Source organism: Triticum aestivum, chromosome 7B, assembly GCF_018294505.1.
Source record: "Triticum aestivum cultivar Chinese Spring chromosome 7B, IWGSC CS RefSeq v2.1, whole genome shotgun sequence".
Classification (NCBI taxonomy): domain Eukaryota; kingdom Viridiplantae; phylum Streptophyta; class Magnoliopsida; order Poales; family Poaceae; genus Triticum; species Triticum aestivum.
In genome coordinates this window covers 334,745,365-334,765,001 of record NC_057813.1, presented here as the reverse complement: position 1 = coordinate 334,765,001, position 19,637 = coordinate 334,745,365, and positions in this window count along the sequence as shown.

The following is a 19,637-nucleotide window of genomic DNA, read 5'->3' as shown; positions in this document are numbered from 1 at the left end:
CGGTGAGCTCGAGCCACCTCAGCCCCTGCCGTTTGCACAAATGGATGCGGGCGACTCCCAGCTACGCGTAGCTGCCCTCCGCCGGCCATTTGGTCGCCGGAGGAGGAATTCCGACCCCCTCCGCCGTCTCGGGCTTCACTGGCGACGAGCCGCCGGCGTGTTAGCCTCGGCTAACCAGGGGTTTGACCTCCCCTAGGTCCATGACAGGTGGGCCCGGCCCCCGCTAACTTTGGTTAAGTTAATAACTACTTTTAGTTAAGCCACTGACTCACTGACAGTAGGCCCCACCCCTGGTCAAACCCCAGTCAGCGCTGGGTTTGACCGGGATTAACTCCTGTGACACTGACATATGGGTCCCACAGGTCAGGTTTGACCTGGAGGCGCCCAGTTGACCCTGCTGACGTCACTGTGACGTGGGGCTGACGCAATAAGTATTTTCTGGATTTAATTTAATTCTGAAATTCCAGAAAATGCCTAAAACTTCAATAAATCATAGAAAATTAACCGTAACTCCAAATTAAATAATTTATATATGAAAAATTATCAGAAAAATTCAAGGAATCCATCTGTACCATTTTCATGCATGTTAGAACAACTTATAGCTGCTGTTTAGCACAAATCAATTAAAGGGCATTTAAATAATCACATATGGAGTTTGAATTTGAATCTTGTATTCAAACCAACTTCATTTAATCTGTTGCTAGTTGCATTAGCTCAAAACACATTCATATTGCCATGTCATGAGCATGCATCATATTGTGCATTGCATTGATTGTATTCCTTCTGTGTTGCCGGTATTTGTCCCCTCTCGATAGACGTGATACCGATGATGTGATCGTTGACACTGATGAAGACTCAATGTTATCTTTAGAAGTGCCAGGCAAGCAAAAACCCCTTGTTCATTCCGATACAATCCTACTCTCTCGCTCCTGCTCTCTTTTAATGCATTAGGACAACACCGATTCATCTGTTACTTGCTGCGGTAGCTGAACCCCTTTATCCTCTGCATGACCTGTCATTGCCACAGTAAATAGATGAAACCCACTAGCATGAGTAGGAGTTGTTTGAGCCCTGTTGTGCCTACTCATTCTTGCTTGTTTGTCATGCCTGCTACTGCTTAGAGTTGAGTCGGGTCTGATTCATCGGGGATGAATCAGAGGCATGTGAACATGTCCTACTGTGTGTGAGCTAAGTGTGTGAACACGATTTGGTAAAGGTAGCGGTGAGAGGCCATGTAGGAGTACATGGTGGGTTGTCTCATTGTAGCCGTCCTCAGGAACTGAGTTCTGTGTTTGTGATCCATGATTCAGCTACTACCATGCATTGGGCCCTGAAATATGACCCCGCTCGACTTCTTATTCACCCTTGTCCTCTGTCTAGGAGTTGCAAGTAGTTTCTGGTGTTTGTAGTATGCTGGAGGCCGTGGACAGCGCTGACCGTAGGGGTGGGCTGTGATGCGGTAGGCACGTGGCCGGGTAAACCGGGCGCCCGTTTGGTGTCACGGAACCCTGTTCACATCGTTTGGGGCTGTGAGCGAAACTCCGGCCGGATCTCCTCATGGATGGAACCCGAATAGGCGATAAACCTGGACTAGAGACTTGAGTGTTTGGGTAGGTCGTGGTCTACACCCACGTCGGCTTTCGCTTGAAGTCTGCCGAGCACATGTCGTGTGCAGACGCTAAGTGGTGGAAACATGTATGAAGAAGTACACCCCTGCAGGGTTAACATCATCTATTCGAATAGCCGTGTCCGCGGAAAAGGACTTCTGGGTTGCTTATATCAGTTCATAGACAAGTGAAAGTGGATACTCTAAAATACGCAAGATAAGCATGAGTGCTATGGATGGCGTTCTCGTAGGGAGACGGAAGCGAATCCATAGTGGTGTATTGATATGGTGAATATGTGGACTCGTGTGCGCCACCTCAAAGAGTCGCTTGCAGTCGTAGTTCAGGATAGCCACCGAGTCAAAGCTGGCTTGCTACAGTTAAACCCCACCATCCCCTTTGTTGATAATGATGCATATGTAGTTAGTTCTGATGTAAGTCTTGCTGGGTACATTTGTACTCACGTTTGCCTATTTTATGTTTTTGCAGAGAGACTTCGGTCTCACTAGTAGTTTCGCATGGACTTCGACGTTTAGCTTGTTACCTCAGCTACGATCTTGTGCCTCGGCAGTATCTGGTAGATAGTCAGGCTTCTCAGCCTTTTTCATTTATAGTTGTCTGTACTCAGACATGATAGCTTCCGCTTGTGCTTTGACTTGTATGCTCTGATTGTTGGGTCATGAGACCCATGTTTGTAATATCTCGCTCCCCGGAGCCTATTGATTAAAATACTTGAGTTGTAGAGTCATGTTGTGATGCCATGTTGTATTTGCACATATCGAGCATATTGTGTGTATGTTATTGAGATGCTTGGTATGTGTGGGATCTGACCATCTAGTTGTTTATCTTTAGTAGCCTCTCTTACGGGGAAATGTCTCCTAGTGTTTCCACCGAGCCATGGTAGCTTGCTACTGCTCCGGAACACTTAGGTTGGCCGGCATGTGTCCTTCTTCGTTCCTGTGTCTGTCCCTTCGGGGAAATGTCACGCGATGAATACCGGAGTCCTGTTAGCCCGCTACAGCCCGGTTCACCGGAGTCCTGCTAGCCCAGTGCTACAGCCTGGATTCACTCGCTGATGACCGACACGTTCGATGCTGGGTCATGGATGCCTGTCCCTGTAAGTCTGTGCCACTTTGGGTTTACGACTAGCCATGTCAGCCCGGGCTCCTTATCATATGGATGCTAGCGACACTGTCATATACGTGTGCCAAAAGGCGCAAACGGTCCCGGGCAAAGGTAAGGCGACACCCGTGGGAATACCGTGCGTGAGGCCGCAAAGTGATATGGGGTGTTACATGCTAGATCGATGTGGCATTGAGTCGGGGTCCTGACAGCGTTGGTATCAGAGCTTGACTGCCTGTAGGATTACCAAGCCAAACTGGTCGAAGTTGAGTCTAGAAATTCTTTAGTTATATAAGGGAATTGATTGTGGGATGGAACGTAAGGCTCTTTTTACTCCTTATACCTTATGCCTTCTGATCTAAGTCATCTTATCTTTCCTGCGGGGATTAAGAACTAGGCTATCTCTTCTTTCTATCAGGATCACGTGTTACTAATCCGTAGACTTATAGATTGTTGGACTTAAGCCTCGTTTCAGTTTCTACTACTTCTGTATGTTAATTGTTGATCTCGAAATCTTGATATTGTGCTTCTGAGTGGTTATGCCACCATTTTTGTGAATGTCTCAAATCTTTTCTGAGCATTTACAGCCGTTATGCTGTCCGAGTCATCCCAGGTTTCTAAGTAGTTTGATGCATTTGCAAATCCTTTCTTCCCGTTTCAATGTTCCCATGGGCCAGATTAACCACACTAATCAGTGAGTTGAGGTACTCCGTTACCTTGACATATATGTTGGAAATATTATTATGACCCTAGGTGTCTCAGGGGATCATCTAGTAATTTAGCCATGATTTGTGTTCCCAGTGTGATGATTCTGGCCATCATTCTCGAAAGCATCCCGTGATGCTACTTAGTAGTAGGTATTCTATTCCTGGGTTTTGAACCCGAGATCCACCCTACTTATTTCATGTTGATAGTGTTAGCTAGTTCCTTTAGGATATTAGTAACCTTTGCATTAGTCCTCGATGTTCGTGGTATTCCTTTCTTCCAAATACTATGAACCGCTTATGGCAGATGTTCCTCGCTGATCGAAAGATCACAATCAGAGTGCTCTCGATGGGTTCTCGATTCTACATTGTAACTCTGCCAGTTCTACTTTTCTGCATGGGTTATCCGGAAGAAACATGTGGAATTCGTTCGACATGCTAAACCATGCATCCACAACTCAGAAAATCATAAGTTCCTTTGAGTTGTCTCTCTTTAGTTGTTTCTGACCCTCGCCTATCAATTGATAGTCAAGAGTATGCGTGCATTCGTTCGTCGATGCCTATTACCCTTGTGGTCCGCCAAGCCATTCTATTTTAGAATGAATAGGAGAAACAAACTCCAGTACCTCATCCATATCTAGGATTGGGTCAAAGTAGTTGTATTCCGCAGATCAAATGCCAATCCAGCTTTTGGTTCTGTTCTACCTTGGAGTATTACCCCCTTCATGTCAGAATTGTCATGAGAACTGCACCAACTTTCATGAATTTTGACGTAGTAATACTTCTCACCATCATTAGTCATTCCTCGGCCATCGTGTTGATGCAACCGGAATACCGACAAATGAATTGTGATGTGTGAAATCAATACTCCCAGCAACCTCGTTGCTTGGTAGTTAAGGGACAATAATTTCATTCTTAGCGTGTTGGTTTTTGAATCATCCTTCTAAGACTGATCGTGCTACCTAGTCCTTATTTCGGTGCACCCTTCGATTGATGAGTTAGGATCTTGTCAAGTCCTCACTCATTTGATCATATCGTCTTGCCCTCAAAAGCGAGATTGTTCTCAAGCTTAGTAACATACCGGTGGTTCGTGATTTTCCGAATATCTTCTTGGAAGTATTACCAGGTTGTCACCTGACTGCTATGTTGAGCTCGTGATCAAGTCGGGTTCTTGTGAACCACCCTTTCTCCAAGAATCTGTGATGGATATCCCGGAGCTAGTTGGTTAAGCTAGACAACAACGGCGGTAAGTGGTGAGAGCGTGTGTGAAGAAGTATACCCCTGCAGGGTTAACATCATCTATTCGAATAGCCGTGTCCGCGGAAAAGGACTTCTGGGTTGCTTATATCAGTTCATAGACAAGTGAAAGTGGATACTCTAAAATACGCAAGATAAGCGTGAGTGCTATGGATGGCGTTCTCGTAGGGAGACGGGAGCGGATCCATAGTGGTGTATTGATATGGTGAATATGTGGACTCGTGTGCGCCACCTCAAAAGAGTTACTCGCAGTCGTAGTTTAGGATAGCCACCGAGTCAAAGCTGGCTTGCTGCAGTTAAACCCCACCACCCCTTTGTTGATAATGATGCATATGTAGTTAGTTCTGATGTAAGTCTTGCTGGGTACATTTGTACTCACGTTTGCCTATTTTATGTTTTTGCATAGAGACTTCGGTCTCGCTAGTAGTTCCGCGTGGACTTCGACATTTAGCTTGTTACCTCAGCTACGATCTTGTGCCCTCGGCAGGATCTGATAGATAGTCAGGCTTCTCAGCCTTTTTCATTTATAGATGTCTGTACTCAGACATGATAGCTTCCGCTTGTGCTTTGACTTGTATGCTCTGAATGTTGGGTCGTGAGACCCCTGTTTGTAATATCTCGCTCCTCGGAGCCTATTGAATAAATTACTTGAGTCGTAGAGTCATGTTGTGATGCCATGTTGTAGTTGCACATATCGAGCATATTGTGTGTATGTTATTGAAATGCTTGGTATGTGTGGGATCTGACCATCTAGTTGTTTATCTTTAGTAGCCTCTCTTACGGGGAAATGTCTCCTAGTGTTTCCATCGAGCCATGGTAGCTTGCTACTGCTCCGGAACACTTAGGCTGGCCGGCATGTGTCCTTCTTCGTTCCTGTGTCTGTCCCTTCGGGGAAATGTCACGCGATGAATACCGGAGTCCTGTTAGCCCGCTACAGCCCGGTTCACCGGAGTCCTGCTAGCCCAGTGCTACAGCCTGGATTCACTCGCTGATGACCGACACGTTCGATGCTGGGTCATGGATGCCTGTCCCTGTAAGTCTGTGCCACTTTGGGTTTACGACTAGCCATGTCAGCCCGGGCTCCTTATCATATGGATGCTAGCGACACTGTCATATACGTGTGCCAAAAGGCGCAAACGGTCCCGGGCAAAGGTAAGGCGACACCCGTGGGAATACCGTGCGTGAGGCCGCAAAGTGATATGAGGTGTTACATGCTAGATCGATGTGGCATTCAGTCGGGGTCCTGACATTTATCCTTAGGATCTACAACCAGGGGAGTCCCATCCGGGTTCATCTCGCTCTAGGGCGGTTAAGCCACAAGAATAGAGAACGAGGTTCTGATACCAATTGAAAGGATCGAGATGGACCTAGAGGGGGGGGTGAATAGGTACAACTACAAATTTGAATTGTTACTTAGCAATTTTAGGCACTAATGTGGAATATGAAAGTGAGCCTGACAATTGTAAGTGCAGTACTAAGTGTTAAGCAAGATAAACAAGAAACCCAAGAATGTAAGTAAACAGGCACAATATGATATAAGTAAGTGCTAAGAGACAAGTAACCACAAGTAGAGAGTTAGGGTCAGGAATAACCGCAACTCCGAGAGACGAGGATGTATGTCGATGTTCACTTCCTTGGAAGGAAGCTACATCACCGTTAGAGAGGTGGGTGTTACCACGAAGGCACACCAACGCCATGAAGGCTCATCCTATTCTCCCTTTGAGACAACACCACGAAGGCGTTTCTCAACCACTAGTGGTAGACCTTGGGGTGATCTCCAAACCCTCACAAACTTATCCGGGGGTAATCACAATGGTCGATTCCTCTCCGAAAGACTCCTACCGCCTAGGAGTCTCCAACCTCCAAGAGTAACACGATCAATGGGGATTTGCTCAAGACTTGCTCAAATCACGAATTCCTTGGGTGCAAAGAAGGAGGAGAAGTGGATCTATCACTTGATTGGACAACTTCTTTCCAAAGCTCTCAAATCCCTTGGGGATCTAAGATTTGGTGTGGAGGAATGAGAGAGAGTGTGAGAAGTGTTCTAGGGTTTGTTCAAAGTGAATGGTCAGTCCTTTCCCATGGGGAAGAAGAGCTATATATAGTGTGAGCACAAATGTGGCCGTTATATCATAATAAATGGGCAGGCCGGACATCCGGGCAGGGTGTCCGGACTTCCGGGCTGGCAAGATACTTAGAAGAACAGGGAAGAAACCAGGAGAGAAACAGAGAGGCCGGACATCCGGAGCCAGGCCCGGACATCCGGTGATACGGGAAGGCCCGGACATCCGGAGAAAGGCCCGGACATCCGGTCAACAACGTGCAAACCTACTGGAGTCGAAGTGATAGGGAGCCGGACATCCGGAGAAATTACCGGACATCCGGCGTGGCTGGTAGACCCGGACATCCGCGGTGCAGCCCGGTCATCCGGTCGTGAGCATGCAAGCCTACTGGTGTCAAACCAACTCAGGCCCGGACATCCGGAGAAATTACCGGACATCCGGCGTGGCTGAGAGGCCCGGACATCCGGGGTGCAGCCCGGACATCCGGCATGGAACAGAATAGAACATGTGCACAAGGTTTTTCTTTCGTGTGACCCTAAGTTTCTATTGAAGCAAAGAATTATTGGAACCTGAGCAAGTCTTTAGCTGACCCTACCGATCCCCTCATAATAGTGCGGGATCCTATACTCAAGAAACCAAATATCAAATCAATTTTTATGCTTCTTTCTTGACTAAAAACACTTGTATGCCCTTGATCCACACACCACGATGAGCCGAGGACTAACACCTGAGATTTACTTAACAACCATTGTTAGTCCCCTACATGTATATTGTCATCAACATAAAAACATGATGTAAAGGCATGATTGCACTTTCAAGGTATAATTTATCCCGTTGCTGATTGTGAATGGGTAAGCCATGTCCATTGTGTTCCTAAAAAGGGAGGTATTACCGTTGTTCCTAATGATAAAGATGAATTGATCCCGCAAAGAATTATTACAGGTTATAGGATGGTAATTGATTTTCGTAAATTAAATAAAGCTACTAAGAAAGATCATTACCCTTTACCTTTTATTGATCAAATGCTAGAAAGACTATCCAAACACACACATTTCTGCTTTCTAGATGGTTATTCTGGTTTCTCTCAAATACCTGTGTTAGTGAAGGATCAATCAAAAACTACTTTTACTTGCCCTTTCGGTACTTTTGCTTATAGATGTATGCCTTTTGGTTTATGTAATGCACCTGCTACCTTTCAAAGATGCATGATGGCTATATTCTCTGACTTTTGTGAAATGATTTGTGAGGTATTCATGGATGATTTCTCCATTTATGGATACTATTTTGATGATTGCTTGAGCAACCTTGATCGAGTTTTGCAGAGATGCAAAGACACTAGTCTCACCCTGAATTGGGAAAAGTGTCACTTTATGGTTAATGAAGGCATTGTCTTGGGGCATAAGATTTCCGAGAGAGGCATTGAAGTTGATAAAGCCAAAGTTGATGCTATTGAAAATATGCCATGTCCCAAGGACATAAAAGGTATAAGAAGTTTCCTTGGTCATGCCAGTTTTTACAGGAGGTTCATTAAGGACTTTTCTAAAATCTCTAGGCCTCTGACTAATTTATTGCAAAAAGATATTCCTTTTGTCTTTGATGATGATTGTGTAGAAGCATTTGAAATACTTAAGAAAGCTTTGATCACTGCACCTATTGTTCAGCCGCCTGATTGGAATTTACCCTTTGAAATTATGTGTGATGCTAGTGATTATGCTGTAGGTGTTGTTCTAGGGCAAAGAGTTGATAAGAAATTGAATGTTATCTAGTATGCTAGTAAGACTCTTGATATTGCCCAGAGAAATTATGCTACTACTGAAAAAGAGTTCTTAGCAGTTGTGTTTGCATGTGATAAGTTTAGACCTTATATTGTTGATTCCAAAGTTACTATTCACACTGATCATGCTGCTATTAAATATCTTATGGAAAAGAAAGATGCTAAGCCTAGACTCATTAGATGGGTTCTCTTGCTCCAAGAATTTGATTTGCATATTATTGGTAGGAAGGGAGCTGAGAACCCCGTTGCAGACAACTTGACTAGGTTAGAGAATGTTCTTGATGACCCACTACCTATTGGTGATAGCTTTCCTGATGAACAATTAGCGGTCGTTAATGCTTCTCGTACTGCTCCTTGGTATGCTGATTATGCTAATTACATTGTTGCTAAATTTATACCACCTAGTTTCACATACCAGCAAAAGAAAAAGTTATTTTATGATTTAAGACATCACTTCTGGGATGACCCACACCTTTATAAAGAAGGAGTAGATGGTGGTATCAGATGTTGTGTGCCTGAGCATGAATAGGAACAGATCCTACGCAAGTGTCACTCTGAATCCTATGGAGGACACCATGCTGGAGATAGAACTGCACACAAGGTACTTCAATCTGGTTTTTATTGGCCTACTCTCTTCAAAGATGCTCATAAGTTTGTCTTATCTTGTGATGAATGTCAAAGAATTGGTAACATTAGTAGACGTCAAGAAATGCCTATGAATTACTCTCTTGTTATTGAACCGTTTGATGTTTGGGGCTTTGATTATATGGGACCTTTTCCTGCCTCTAATGGTTACACACATATTTTAGTTGTTGTTGATTACGTTACTAAGTGGGTAGAAGCTATTCCAACTAGTAGTGCTGATCATAACACTTCTATTAAAATGCTTAAAGAATTTATTTTTCCGAGGTTTGGAGTCCCTAGATATCTTATGACTGATGGTGGTTCACATTTTTATTCATGGTGCTTTCCGTAAGATGCTTGCTAAGTATGATGTTAATCATAGAATCACATCTCCTTATCATCCGCAGTCTAGTGGTCAAGTAGAGTTGAGCAATAGAGAGCTCAAATTAATTTTGCAAAAGACTGTGAATATATCTAGAAAGAATTGTTCCAAAAAACTTGATGATGCATTATGGGCCTATAGAACTACATACAAAAATCCTATGGGTATGTCTCCATATAAGATGGTTTATGGAAAAGCGTGTCATTTACCTCTTGAACTTGAACATAAAGCATATTGGGCTATTAAAGAGATCAACTATGACTTCAAACTTGCCGGTGAGAAGAGGTTATTTGATATTAGCTCACTTGATGAATGGAGAACCCAAGCCTATGAGAATGCCAAGCTATTCAAAGAAAAAGTCAAACGTTGGCATGATAAAAGGATACAAAAGCGTGAGTTTAATGTAGGTGATTATGGGTTATTATTCAACTCCCGCTTAAGATTTTTTGCAGGAAAACTTCTCTCTAAATGGGGAGGTCCTTACGTTATCGAGGAGGTCTATCATTCTGGTGCCATAAAAATCAACAACTTCGAAGGCACAAGTCCGAGGGTGGTGAACAGTCAAAGAATTAAACATTATATTTCAGGTAATCCTATCAATGTTGAAACTAATATTATTGAAACCGTAACCCCGGAGGAATACATAAGGGACACTTTCCAGAACGTTCCAGACTCCGAAAAGGAATAGGTATGTGGTATGGTAAGTAAACCGACTCCAAAACAATTCTAATGGTAATTTTTATCAGTTTTTGAATATTTAAGAATTTTCGGAAGAAAGAAGTAGTCCGAGAGGGACACGAGGCCCCCACGAGAGTGGAGCGCGTGCCCACCCATACTGGGCGTGCCCCCCTATCTCGTGGACACCTCGTGTGCCTCCCGGACTCCGTTTTCTTGCACGTTACGGTAAAAATTCATTATATAAACTCCCAAAGGTTTTGACCACCGTATCACGCAAATATCCTCTATTTTCGTTTCGAGCTGTTTCTGTTTCAGATCTAGAGCATCATGGCATCTCCAAGCGCTCCCAAGGACAAGTTTTTCGAGAGGGTTATCAACCCCTATCTCACGGAGGTGCTGTAACACCCTCAAACCATTGAGATGCATGAGGGGGTGCTGCACATTCGGGATGTAGAGGGACCAAGGCGTACCGGAAGCATGGAGACAAAGCTCGAAGCCGTGGAGCAGTAAGTTTTCAAGTGCCAAGGAATGGTGGAGCGTGGCCTCAACGCCAACCAAATGATGATCACGGAGTTCACCAACAACCACAAGCTAGATGCCAAGGTCATTGGGGAGACCATCTTCAAGCTTCAAGAGAAAATCGATCACCTCCAAGGCCAGATCTATGACCTGCAAAACCAGAACTATGAGTATGAATATAGATTCAAGAGGATGAGTTTGGCTGCAGATTTAAGGATCCCGGAGACTCAATCATCCTTCTATGATGGTGAGCCTATGCCTTGGAAGATGGACGGCAAGCGTACATCATCAACAACTCCTACTTCACCACCTCCGAGGACATAATCACATGGGTATGGGCACTCCCCTTGGCAACTGCCAAGCTTGGGGGAGGTGCCCCGGTATCGTATCACCATCACACTCCTATCTTTACCATTTTATTTAGTTTGATCCTTTAGTAGTATCTTGATCTAGTAGATTGAAGTTTTGATATCAATTAGTTTTGTGTGTTGCTTTGTGATCTCTTTATGTAATCAAGTCGGTGAGCTATCTAGAATAAAGATTAGTGTTGAGTCAAGGGCTTTGCTACGTTGCTATGATCTTGAGAAAGTAGAAAGAATAAAAGAGTGCATATTGATCTTATGGTTAGTAATGACTTCACACATAGAAAGTATGAGGCATAAAAGTTGTTGAGAGTTGATAAACGTAGTTTTGGTCATCGTTGCAATTAATAGGAAATAATAAGGAAAGAGAGGTTCACATACAAATATAGTATCTTGGACATCTTTTATGATTGGGAGCACTCATTAAGTATGACATGCTAAAAGAGTTGACATTGGACAAGGAAGACAATGTAATGGTTTATGTTTTCTCACATCTCAGTTAAAGTATATTATCATTGACCTTCCAAACATGTTGAGCTTGCCTTTCCCCCTCATGCTAGCCAAATTCCTTGCACCAAGTAGAGATACTACTTGTGCTTCCAAATATCCTTAAACATAGTTTTGCCATGAGAGTCCACCATACCTACCTATGGATTGAGTAAGATCCTTCAAGTAAGTTGTCATGTTACATGCAATAAAAAATTGCTATCTAAATATGTATGAGTTATTAGTGCAGAGAAAATAAGCTTTGTACGATCTTGTTGTGGAAGCAATAAAAGCGATGGACTGCATATAAAGGTCCACATACAAGGGGCAATATAAAGTGACGTTCTTTTGCATTAAGATTTTTTGCATCCTCCCCTAAACGCACATGACAACCTCTGCTTCCCTCTGCGAAGGGCCTATCTTTTACTTTATGTTTTTACTTTATGCTTGAGTCAAGGTGATCTTCACCTTTCCCTTTTTCATTTTATCCTTTGGCAAGCTCCTCGTGTTTGAAAGATCATGATACATATATCCAATTGGATGAAAGTTAGCATGGATTATTATTTTTGACATCACCTAAAGGTGAATACGTTGGGAGGCAACACAATAAGCCCCTATCTTTCTCAGTATCCGGTTGAAATTCCATAACCACAAGTATTGCATGAGTGTTAGCAATTGTAGAAGACTACATGATAGTTGAGTATGTGGACTTGCTGAAAAGCTCTATTCTTGACTCTTTTTGATGTTATGATAAATTGCAGTTGCTTCAATGACTAAGATTATAGTTTGTTAGTTCCCAATGATGTTTCTGAACCATACTTGACATTGTGAATTGATTGTTACTTGAGTATAATAAATCATATGATAAAATCTATATATGTTGATGTTATAAGAATGATCATGATGCCCTCATGTTCATATTTTATTTTTATCGACACCTCTATCTCTAAACATGTGGACATATTTTTTGATTTCGGCTTCCGCTTGATTGGGGGAGTTGATACGTCCATTTTGCATCATGCTTTTATATCAATATTTATTGCATTATGGGCTATTATTACACATTATATCTCAATACTTATGGCTATTCTCTCTTATTTTACAAGGTTTACCATGAAGAGGGGGAATGCCGGCAGCTGGAATTCTGGCTGGAAAAGGAGCAACCATTGGAAACCTATTCTGCACTGCTCCAAAAATCCTGAAACTCCACGAAACCTGTTTTTGGAATTAATAAGAATTATTGAGTGGAAGAAATACCTTAGGGGGCCCACACCCTGGCCAGGAGGGTGGGGGCGCGCCCACCCCTACCGGGCGCGCCCCCCTGTCTCCTGGGCCCCCTGGTGGCCCTTCGGTGTCCATCTTCTGCTATATGAGGGCTTTTACCCTGGAAAAAATTGTGGGCAAGCTTACGGACGAAACTCCGCCGCCGCGTGGCGGAGCCTTGGCAGAACCAATCAAGAGCTCCAGCGGAGCTGTTCTGCCAGAGACACTTCCCTCCAAGAGGGGGAAATCATCACCATCGTCATCACCAATGATCCTCTCATCGGGAGGGGGTCAATCTCCATCAACATCTTCACCAGCACCATCTCCTCTCAAAACCCTAGTTCATCTCTTGTATCCAATCTTGTATCAAAACCACAAATTGGTAGCTGTGGGTGGCTAGTAGTGTTGATTACTCCTTGTAGTTGATGCTAATTAGTTTACTTGGTGGAAGATCATATGTTCAGATCCTTAATGAATATTATTACCCCTCTGATTATGAACATGAATATGCTTTGTGAGTAGTTACGTTTGTTCCTGAGGACATGGGTGAAGTCTTGCTATTAGTAGCCATGTGAATTCGGTATTCGTTCGATATTTTGATGAGATGTATGTTGTCTTTCCTCTAGTGGTGTTATGTGAATGTCGACTACATGCCACTTCACCATTGTTTGGGCCTAGAGGAAGGCATTGGGAAGTAATAAGTAGATGATGGGTTGCTAGAGTGACAGAAGCTTAAACCCTAGTTTATGTGTTGCTTCGTTAGGGGCTGATTTTTATCGTATGTTTAATGATGTGGTTAGGTTTACCTTAATACTTCTTTTGTAGTTGCGGACGCTTGAAATAGGGGTTAATCATAAGTGGGATGCTTGTCCAAGTAAGGGCAGTACCCAAGCACCGGTCCACCCACATATCAAATTATCAAAGTACCGAACGCGAATCATATGAGCGTGATGAAAACTAGCTTGCCTATAATTCCCATGTGTCCTTGGGAGCTCCTTTCTCATTATAAGAAATTGTCTAGGCTTATCCTTTGCTACAAAAAGGATTGGGCCACCTTGCTGCACTTTATTTACTTGCTACTCGTTACAATTTATCTTATCACAAAACTATCTATTACCTACAATTTCAGTGCTTGCAGAGAAAACCTTACTGAAAACCACTTATCATTTCCTTCTGCTCCTCGTTAGGTTCGACACTCTTACATATTGAAAGGACTACGATAGATCCCCTACACTTGTGGGTCATCAATGACGTCCCTCGAACTCTTGATCTAGCAAAGTGTCGAGGGAGAGTTTTGTCAGCATGGCAGCGTGGTGACGGTGATGATGAAGTGATCGCGCATGGCTTGGCCTAAGCACTATGTGAATATGAACGGAGGCGTAAACTATGGAGGGGGCACCGCACACGGCTAACAATGGCTGGTGTGTGTTCTAGCGGTGCCCCCCACATATATATAGGTTGGAGGGGAGGAGAGGCAACCAAGGGGGTGCCCCAAGTAGGAGGAATCCTACTTGGGCACCTCCCAATTTGGCCTCCCCCCTTTCCTATTCCTATTCGGAGTAGGAAGGGAAGAGGGGGAAGGGGATCCTATTCCCTTTTTCCTTTCCTCCTTCTCCTTTCCTTCTCCAATTTGGCCCACCCATATGGGGAGCGCACCAGCCCCTTTGTGGCTGGTGTGTTTCCCCTCTTGGCCAATAAGGCCCATATCTTTTGCCGGGGGTTCCGACCGGATAAGTACCCGGTGCTTCCCGGAACACTTCCAATGTCCGAATACCATCGTCCTATGTATCAATTTTTACCTCTCGGTCATTTCGATACCCCTCGTCATGTCCGTGATCTCATTCGGGACTCCGAACAACATTCAATCACCAAATCACATAACTCATATAATAACAAATCGTCATCGAAAGTTAAGCGTGTGGACCCTATGGGTTCGAGAACTACGTAGACATAACCGAGACACCTCTCCAGTCAATAACCAATAGCAAAATCTGGATGCTCATATTGGCTCCTACATATTCTACGAAGATCTTTATCGGTCATACTATAATGACAACATACGTTATTCCCTTTGTCTCAGTATGTTCTTGCCCGAGATTTGATTGTCGTTATCTTCATACCTAGTTCAATCTTGTTACCGTCAAGTCTCTTTACTCGTTCCATAATACATCATCCCGCAACTAACTCAGTAGTCACATTGCTCACAAGGCTTCTTATGATGTCTATTACCGAGAGGGCCCAGATATACCTCCCCAATACTCGGAGTGACAAATCCTAATCTCGATCTATGCCAACCCAACAAACACCTTCGGAGATACCTGTAGAGCATCTTTATAATCACCCAATTACGTTGTGACGTTTGATAGCACACAAGCTATTCCTCCGGTGTCCGGGAGTTGCATAATCTCATAGACAAAGAAATATGTATATGGCATGAAGAAAGCAATAGCAATAAAACTGAACGATCAATATGCTATGCTAACAGATGGGTCTTGTCCAGCACTTCATTCTCCTAATGATGTGATCCCGTTCATCAAACACATGTCTATGGTTAGGAAACTTAACCATCTTTGGTTAACGAGCTAGTCTAGTAGAGGCTTACTAGGGACATGGTGTTTTTTCTATGTATCCACACGTATTAAGTTTCCGGTTAATAAAATTCTAGCATAAATAATGAACATTTATCATGATATAAGGAAATATAAAATAAAAACTTTATTATTGCCTGTAGGGCATATTTCCTTCAGTTGGTAGGAGCGTGGGATTGAGTGAGAGAAGGTTTTGTGTGGTTTCCTCTACTGGTATATAAGGGGGCACTAGAGCCCGGATATGGGTGGAGTAATCTTGTAATCACACCCACACACACACACACAAACACACACACACACACACACACACACACACTTGTCTCTAGAGCAAGAACTAGAATGAAGGATGTAGGAAGTTACACCCCTCGGTGGCCTGAACCAAGATAAACAAAGCCTCAATCTCTAAAGTGATCTTAACTGCTTAACCCCCTCGCCGAATCTCTAGAAGGGGATCCCCATGTTCCTTTATCTCAGCGATCATCCAACAACATCTGGCGCGCCAGGTTGGCAATCAAGGCATCGGATCTCTCTTACAAAAGCTTCCCCGACCATGTCAGACTACGGGTAGCATCAACCCCCTATGGCCCATTCCATCCAAGAGGACCATTTAGGCGGGTGGTGGTGGACCCCCATCGAAGCTGGACGAGAAGCAAGTCCTCGATGATAGGAACCATCTGGTCTGAAGCAGGCTAGACTCCGGCGGTGGGCCTGGCATCAGCATTGGAATGCCACACACACACACACACACACACACACACACACTTAAGGCACCCCTCGTGTCGTTGGAGAAAAATGTCCCCGAGGGTGATGGCTCCGGGAGATGGCAAACTTGGTGGACACTTCACATTCCCAGTCGATGACCAGGAGCTCTTGCAATGCCTCTACGCATGACCTCTTGCGCTTTGCCCATACGGTGGCTTCCCATCCTCACGCATCCAGATGGGGCTCCATTGCTTAAACACCACCTCTCTGCTTATGCGCACAGAGAATGCTCAAGCTGTCATCAACCATCGTCAGGAGAGAAGGAGCACACTAGAGGCTTACAAAGACAAGGTGTCCTTGGGCTCTCCATGAATTCTACACATGTTTCCATAGTCGCAGGGGTCCACCCCTGCCATAGGGTTAGCTGCCAAGCCTTCACCCTAGAGCTTGTGTATGTCGCTTGGCGTGGGAAGTTTTGTCCTGACCTGGAACAGAAGTACGATGGGTCTTTACACCCTATCGACTTCCTCTTGCTCTGCACCATGGCCATACAGGCAACTCGGGGTGCTGAAAGGCTCATAAATGGTTCCCCATGGCCTTCTAGGGTCCCTCTTTGTCGTGGCTCATGAACCTCCCATGGTGCTTATTTGGTTCATGGGGCGAGAACTGCCACCGGTTCGTGGCCAACTTCTAGGGCACTTTTTTGCACTCGGGCAAGGAGAGTGACCTCCATGATATTAGGCAGAAGAAGAGGGAGGTGATGAGGCATTTCATCCAACATTTTTGCAACATCCATAATATGGTCCACAAGGTGCCCTCCTGCCATCATCTTTGCTTTCTGCCAAGGTATCTATGATGAGAAGATGCTGAAAAATCGTTTGTCCTCTAAATGGCCTCCTCCTCCTAATATTTCTCTGGAAAGAAACCCTTTTTCATACCACTTGCATAGCCGGCCGGGATGGGTTGATGCTCTCCCCATGTCGTCCATGCGAGGGCTCACCATGACACCACAGAGTGAGTTGTAGTAGGTGGCGACTTCACGTATTGTCCCATTGTCTTACCTTTATGATACTTGGGTGATTAATCCCTTTAATGAACTGGTAAAGAAGTAGCAAGGATTCTCGCCTTTTTCCCTAGAGGTAACTGTCGGTGTCAAAACCGGCAGATCTCGGGTAGGGGGTCACGAACTATGCGTCTGAGGATCAATGGTAACAAGGGACGATGGGGTCACAATGTTTACCCAGGTTCAGGCCCTCTTAAAGGAGGTAAAACCCTATGTCCTGCTTGATTGTATTCAATGATTATAGGGGCTACAAGAGTTGATCTACCTCGAGATCGTAATGGCTAAACCCTAGTTGTCGGTGTCAAAACCGCGGATCTCGGGTAGGGGGTCCCGAACTATGCGTCTAGGCGGATGGTAACAGGAGACAAGGGACACGATGTTTTACCCAGGTTCGGGCCCTCTTGATGGAGGTAAAACCCTACGTCCTGCTTGATTGATATTGATGATGTGGGTATTACAAGAGTAGATCTACCACGAGATCAAGGAGGCTAAACCCTAGAAGCTAGCCTATGGTATGATTGTTGTTGTGTCCTATGACTAAAACCATCCGGTTTATATAGACATCGGAGAGGGCTAGGGTTACACAGAGTCGGTTACAATGGTAGGAGATCTACATATCGTATCACCAAGCTTGCCTTCCACGCCAAGGAAAGTCCCATCCGGACACGGGACGAAGTCTTCAATCTTGTATCTTCATAGTCTTGGAGTCCGACCGATGATGATAGTTCGGCTATCCGGACACCCCCTAATTCGGGACTCCCTCAGTAGCCCTCGAACCAGGCTTCAATGACGACGAGTCCGGCGCGTATATTGTCTTCGGCGTTGCAAGGCGGGTTCTCCTTCAAATTCCATGTGCCTGCCAAATAGTGTCCGGCTTCCTTATAAATGTTGCGCTCCTTGGCTTCCACGTCCAATAATGGCCCTCTTCCACGTGTCGTATGAATGCGAAAAGCTAGGGTATTTTTGCGTTTTACCCCCCAGCCGCATGAATGAGCTGCCTATAAGAGAGGCGAGGATCTAGATCAAACTCACACCATCCTCTTTCTACAAGTACTCATCGAAGCACCTCTGACAAAGATCCATTCCATCATGGATAGTCGATGCGGCTCCTCCTCTCGCGCCCCTAGCCCTCAGCCAGGAGATTGGAGGAGATGTTCAGTCCCGCATAGCGAGCTAGTGGCGCTCCAGTCAGAGGGATATCTTCCCCCGGCCTTCATGGTTCCGGTTCGAGCCGGACTGGCCACCTACAAGGGCGGAAAGCAGGCGGAGTGCATCCCCAATCCCTCCAGAGGAGAGCGGGTATGCTTCATCCCTTATCTAATAAGGGGACTCGGATTTCCCATACATCCGTTTCTCCGGGGGCTCCTGGAGTTCTATGGACTCCAGCTTCACCACCTTACACCTGCCTTTATTTTGCACATCGCGGGCTTTGTGGCTCTTTGCGATCTGTTTTTGGGCATCGAGCCCCATTTTGCACTATGGAAGAGATTGTTTTGCCTCGTACCCCGTTCTCACGAGGGGTTGATATATCAAGTGGGCGAAGCCGAAATATGGCGCATCGCCGGGACCGGATATCTATCCGGAACCCCGAAGAAGGCGTCCGAAGACTGGCCTTCGGAATGGTTTTATATGGAAGACGCCCCACTGCCGGATCCAGTTCGGATCGGCCTCCCGAAGTTCAGCAACACTCCCTTGAAGAAACGCCTGAGTTGGCACCCGCGGAGCCCTCAACGGGAAGATGATGGGAGCGTCCATTATCTGATGGGCCGGATTACGTTACTGGCCCACTCCGGATTAACCATGATTGGAGTCATGGCCACGTGCATTATGCGAGGGGTGCAGCCACTCCAATATAGGGGCCACCCCATGTGGGATTTCAACGGGGAGGATGACGCCACCCGTCATGGCCGCAAGGGGCCGGGATCGGCCGCCGATTTGGTGAAGATCTTGTCCGGCTTGTACAAGCAGGAGAAGGAGGACTTTCTCCGCACGAGTCCATTGAATGGATTCTCCATGAATAACCCTCGGAGCTGGGTAAGTGGACGTTTACCTTTCCGATCCATGTTTCCAAAGTCAAGTGTCTCACTTTGTGATTTTGACGCAGGAGCTGCACCGGGACGTGGAGGGCATACAAAGCCTGACTCCACAGCCCGAGGATCCGGGATGATCCCTTGATCTGGCCTCCGAAGAGGACCCGGACATAAAGGTGGAGCTGATCGACAGGGTGTTCCACCAACTTAGCATGGATAATGCTCTAGTCACCATTACGGCTGACTACCCCGGTTTATCTCCGACTCCCCAGGTGACCACGACCGGAGTCTTGACACCATTACTTGGTCCATGCTTATTTCTGACCACCGTGTGCCAACGGTGCTCCGTAGGAGGGGCCTTTAAGGCGGGAAGCCGAACCCGCGACGGCTGACCAACAAGGGTCAGTTCGGCCTAG